The sequence below is a fragment of the Symphalangus syndactylus genome, chromosome 10 (assembly GCF_028878055.3).
Source record: "Symphalangus syndactylus isolate Jambi chromosome 10, NHGRI_mSymSyn1-v2.1_pri, whole genome shotgun sequence".
NCBI lineage: Eukaryota > Metazoa > Chordata > Mammalia > Primates > Hylobatidae > Symphalangus > Symphalangus syndactylus.
In genome coordinates, this window is record NC_072432.2 from 86350811 (window position 1) to 86356781 (window position 5971).

The following is a 5971-nucleotide window of genomic DNA, read 5'->3' on the forward strand; positions in this document are numbered from 1 at the left end:
TAAAACACAAACCGAAATGGAGGTTTATGAAAACATTATCTCACTTTAGCAGTTTGTATTACCTCCAGGACACTGCTGGCTGAAGCTGTATAGCCCGCAGGGCCAAAATTATAATTAGAATGCTTTTCCTATTGTCTTAATTTGCTTCAGTTATTGAATTTTTAAAATGTGGTGTCTTGTGCGTATAAATACAAGTGTGCGTGACTTTCCAATAAACCATAAATTGATTCCTTACTTTTCACAATGCTTTATCAGGAGGTATCTGCTGACCCCACATATTTTAGCCCGTCTCTACTAAAAATACAAAAAATTAGCCGGGCATGGTGGTGGGCGCCTGTAGTCCCAGCTACTCCAGAGGCTGAGGCTGGAGAATGGTGTGAACCCAGGAGGCGGAGCTTGCGGTGAGCCGAGATCGCGCCACTGCACTCCAGCCTGGGTGACAGAGTGAGACTCTCTCAAAAAAATAAAATAAAAAATGACTAATGAATGTATGTAGGATCTACTCCCAACCACCCACATGGCACTAATAAAAACAATGGAGGCAGGCTGAGGTGGTGGGGTTCTTGCCCCAGCTATATTTGTGATCTTAGAGGCTGCTGTAACAAATTACAACTTGGTGGCTTAAAACAGCAATTTATTCTCAGTTCTGAAGGCCAGAAGTCAGAAATCAGTTTCACTGAGCCAAATCAAATGATGCTCCTCAGGAGGCTCTGACGGGGAATGTGTTCCTTGGCATCTCCCAGCTCCTGGGGGCTGCCTCACTCCGATCTTCAAGGCCAGCATCTTCCAATCTGCTGTGTGTGGATCTCCCTCAGGCTCCCTCTCATGAGGGAACTTGTGATCGCATTTAGGGCCCACTAGGATTATCCAAGGTAATCTCCCCATCCTGAGATCCTTAATCTAATTATATTAATATCTGCAAATAAGATAACATTTACAGGTTCCAGAGATTAGGCCTGATTATCTCTGGAGGCGGTCATTCAGACTACACTATCTTTCCAGGTTCTGACAGGTTTTCTCTTCTGAAAAGTTGGTTGATTCATGCAATGTCTACAACAGTACTGCTAATAAAACCCTGCAGTAATGGAAATGTTTCCTATCTGTGCTGCCCCTAGCCACATGAGGCTGTTGAGCCGTGGATGTGTTGGCAGCCATGGACGTGTTACAGGGCCTCTGCCCAAGTAACTCAAGGGACAAAGGACCACCACCAGGACTCCGTGGAGTGCTTTGTGAAACCAGTGGTTATTCATGACAACTATTTGCTAGAGCCTTCAGACTTTTAACACTGTTACAGTTTTTACACCTTTCATCTTGACAGTACCTAGAAAACCTTGCCATTCTTTTGGCCCACTTTCACTGGACCATTGTTCTGACAGAACTTGCTAGGGCCTTTTAAGGCTCTGGGGTTGTTTTCTGTATATTGATGTTCTATGTCTGTGCTGCCCCTAGCCACATGCAACTATTGAATATCTGAAATGTGGCCAATGAGTTATGTGATCAAAACCAACCATATCCACTGATTTTTGTATACTTGCTCACTGATTCTCACGATACCTAGAATAGTACTTGGCCCATAGTTAAATGCTCCATTAAAAGAATATTAGAGCTATTCCAGTATTATGTAAATACTAAGTATCAGTTCCAATTTTAGTAGATGTGCTGCCAAAACACGCACAATACTAAATATCGGTATTGTCATTTTGTTCTAACATTATGACTACACGGTGTTATAAAAATGATTAAATAGTACTACCAACTAATATATCATTTGCTGAGTACTTACTACTTACCAAGTAGTCTGATGTACCACATATAACTCATTTTAATTACTTGTTAATAGAACCTAACACTAAGTGGTTTAAGATCACACAGAGATTTGAACCTAGGCTCAACATTATGCTGCCCTTAGAAGGAGATCGTAAGCCACTTACCTACAAAAGGTCAAGCACCTAACTAGACCCTCTGTAATATGGTGGGAACTAAGGTGGACTTTACAGAATGGAGAGAAGCAGAGGCAGTTAGGTAAGTTCGCATGTCATGCGCAATGTAGTTCTGATGCTACAGAGCCATTACAGGGTGCTGAAGAAAATCAAGAGCACATAGAAGGGCTGATAGTGGTCAGAGAAAAGTTAGGTTAAGAGCAGTAAAGTATAAGGCAATAGGGAGCATTCCTGAAGGCCAGAGCACGTTACCATTTTACAATAGTTTGAAAATAACCAACTTTCCACTACTACATACAGACATTAAGTCCTCCCCTCCTTAAGGACACTTCTCTACAGCTTCACTGCTTCTCCAAACCTTTAAACACAACTATCCTCAGGGCCTTTGCACTAGTTTTCCCTTTGCCTAGAATGCTCTTCCCTCAACCATATATAAGGCCATGGCATCTCCCTCAGCTCTTCCATGTTGAGTGAGGCCTCCCTTGCCAGCCATGTTAAGTCATCTCCCTTTCCTTACCCCCTTAGCAATTATAGCCAGCTAACGCATTAGTTGAATGTATTTTTTGTACTAGTCTGTTCTCACATTGCTATAAAGAACCGAGACTGGGTAATTTATAAAGAAAAGGTTTGTCTCATGGTTCAGCATGCTGCACAGGGAGCATGGCTGCTGAGGCTTCAGGAAACTTACAATCATGGGGTATGTAACAGGAAGCACATGGCCAGAGAAGGAGGAAGGGGAGGTGCCACACTTTTAATCTAAACTCTGCCATTCTTCTGCCTCTGCCTTGAGATAACACGTGCACAACTGCATAACCTTTATTAATTTTTCTTTTCAGGCTGGAGCACAGTGACAAGATCATGGCTCACTGCAGTCTCAACCTCTTGGGCTCAAGCAATCCTTCAGCCTCATTTTTTGTAGAGACGAGGTCTTACTATGTTGCCCAAGATAGTCTTAACTTCTGACCTCAAGTGATCCCCCTGCCTTGGCCTTCCCAAGTGCTGGGATTACAGGCATGAGCGACTGCCCCAGCCACACTACACATCTAAACAACCAGATCTCATGAGAACTCACTATCACAAGGAACAGCAAGAGGGAAATCCACCCTTTTGATCCAATCACCTCCCATCAGGCCCCTCCTCTAACATCAGGATTACAATTCAACATTATCCAAACTTACGAGCAATTGCCTAAGTTTATGAGGCTAGACTTTACAATATGGAACATAAAAGTTTACATAAAAAGGTAAAAACAATGCTATAAATTAAGAATGACTCCAAAAGGAGTATCTTTTGTGCCAAATTTTGTGAACCTTCTTAGGCTCAATGCAATGAAATAATATGAAGAGTTTATATTCTTCACAGCTCTACTGTGGTCCTTTCCTAGTTTGTTTAAAATAAATTCTTAACTGTTACACCAGGACACCAAATCTCGAGACAAGTGACTTTCCAGAAGTCACATTGCTGAAAAGTTATACACGTGAAGCCTCTCATTCAGAGATACTCACATGTGATGAAACTTGAGTTATCCCTAATCCATTTCTTTACCTGTGAAATGGGAGAATAGAATCTGTAAGGTTAGCCGAGAGAAAAGACGAGAGACCCAAGGTTAAGCCAAGTAAGTTTATTAACCTGCTGGGCTTCTCCACCAGTCAGAGGTGGCAGCCCTGAGCTTACAAAATGAGGGGTTTATATGGGGGAGAGAGACCCTGGGGTTGTTAGTCAATTAACTTTACCACATATAATCTCATGACTGGCTTACAATATATTATCTTGTGAAAACAGGAACTTACAAGGGGGTGTAACTTAGGTTTATCCACATTTCTCATGACCTCCCCCATGCCACCTGGAGGGCTTCGGTGTAGCAAGTCTGGTGACCTTGCTATGGCGCCTAGATAACGGTTCAGGAATGCAGCTGCAGAGTATTCAGGGTAAGGGTCAGCTGCATTGAGTTGGCGGGGGCGGCGTGGTCCTGGGGCAGCTTGTCCCTAACAGAATCCACCTCTGAGTTGTGACAATTGAATGAAAAGGTTGAAAAGGGGAACATGAAGCACCTGCTACACTGCCCTGTTGCCACCAGTTTTGTCACTGCTCTAGCTCATGTGGCAATGCACGGACACGTGGTTGCTTTAAGTTAGTACGCATATTTGGCCTTATTAGAGGCACTTTCCTATTGTAACTAAAGGGATAGTTGGCTTAAGTCAATTGAAATACCAGCAACAGGACATTCCAGCTTCAATGGCTTGTACCTGTAGTTGTCAGCCTATAGAAAGAAAAGTTTTAAAATGACGTTTTAACCAAAGAAAACTGAAATGTATCGCTTGTTCTATAAACTGTAAAGAAAATCACAAAGGCGCTCAAGTTGTAACGAAATTTTTTCTGGTTCAGGTGTGACTCCAGACAGGATCCAAAGAGGAGTTTTCCAGTCTCTTCTCTGGGTTTTATGGAGACTTACTTTACCCTTCTGTGTTAGCCTCTTAAAGCACTGGGTCAACCTTAAAAGGGCACAGGAAAGGGTGCTTTGGGATTTTTTTTCTTTGATTTTTACAGGGTTCACTACTATTTCCCGCGTTGCTCTCAATACCTCGTGGATCTCTGCTTCTCTAAGTCTGAAACCACCACTAGAAACAGCTGTTTTGTTTGGTGAGCCCCCTGCATGGATGTTTCCTTCCAGTTAAGGGGAGCCGGATTCGGACTTTGGCGACAAACAGACGCCGGGGAACCCTCCGGTCCCACTGGCCACGTGCTCCAGGCTGAGTCATTCTCCCCCCGCCCCCCCCGCCCCGCTCAAGGCTAGGAACCTACCTGCGCTAGGAACTGAGGCAGCTGCACTTCCGCAGACGTAAGAGACGAACTACTGGAGCTCAAGGTCGGCTAGGGTTGGGTTCCAGTCGCCGCACGCGTGGCCCGCCCGAAACCTGCTACAAAGTAGTGGCGCGTCAGCCCTGGGGAAGCAAAGCGCAAAATTGTTACGGTGCCCAAACCTGTGCCAGGAGCCTCCGGCTGTTCCGCTGGGCGCGGCGCCTGTGCCTCGCGCAGCCCCGGGACGGGCACGGCCGGCCGCCCGCCCCCTGGGCCGCCGAGGGCTGCTCTACCCCTCCGTTCTGGCCGCCGGGAGCAGAGGAGCTCGAGGCGGGCAAAGCTCGTGGGGACACCAGGCAAGCCCAGCCCCTGATCAGGCCCCGCCGGAGACCGAAAGCCGAAGCCTGGAGACGCACTCACCACGCAACTCCAGCTGACAAAGAGGCCTGCGACCTGCGCCGGGCGCACAAACCAGAGAGGCGGGGCGGGGCGGGGCGGGGAGGGGAGGGAAGCAGGAGGGTCGCGGGGCCCGCAGCCAATCCCGGGAAGACTCTGGGCGAGGGCGGGGGGCGCAGCCTATCCCCGGAGAGGTTGGGGAGCTCAGCCAATCCCGGGAAGACCCTGAGCGGGGCGGCTCGCACAGCCAATCCCGGATGGGGCGGGACGGGCCCGACCATTGGCTGTCGGTGTCCGGGGCCGGCCTAAGTGTGGCTCTTGCAGTAGCAAGGGCATAAGCCCTGTCTGCGCGCGGAGCATCCTTCTCAGAATTAGATTCTTCAGGCTCCCTACCAATCCCCGGCGTTGGTGATTTTGGTGCTCTTGGGCCCTAGACCCTTTCTCGGATTCTCTTGTGGAGAGGCCATCGAGGTTACTCCAGGGCTGGCCTAAGGCCCTGAGATTCCCTTTCCTAAAGCCACACTGATCCGGTATGTGTTCATCATCTGTGTCCGCCTAAACTGTAAGCTTAAAGAGAAGCCACGACCATGCCTTGTTCAACAAGCTCACTCCCATGGCCTCTCCTAAAGCTAGAAGGACTACCTCCTTTTCTCATGCTCCCTCTTTATTCATTTACAGAGTCCAATAAGTAGACCATAATCAGTTGGAGGGTAGGAGTTGGGGAGGTTGAGAAGGCAACCATAGCAATCTCAAGGTAACAGGCTCAAACTTGGCAAACAAGTAGAATAAAATTGGAGTATATGCTAAAAGGAGAACTTCTATTACTGTTTCACGTA

The 5971-nt window shown here is 47.0% G+C and overlaps 1 long non-coding RNA gene and 1 other non-coding gene across 2 annotated transcripts; both read right to left on the reverse strand.

The window, feature by feature from the left end:
* Positions 1-547: 547 nt before the first annotated feature.
* On the reverse strand, positions 548-5304 carry LOC129491035 (uncharacterized). The gene is made up of 4 exons (XR_008660441.2): positions 5160-5304; positions 4743-4882; positions 3446-4200; positions 548-916 (listed from the first exon to the last, which is right to left on the reverse strand). It is a non-coding gene; the product is annotated as an uncharacterized lncRNA (long non-coding RNA).
* Positions 4324-4445, reverse strand: LOC129492428 (small nucleolar RNA SNORA26). Its single transcript, XR_008660876.1, has one exon. It is a non-coding gene; the product is annotated as a small nucleolar RNA SNORA26 (small nucleolar RNA).
* Positions 5305-5971: the final 667 nt, after the last annotated feature.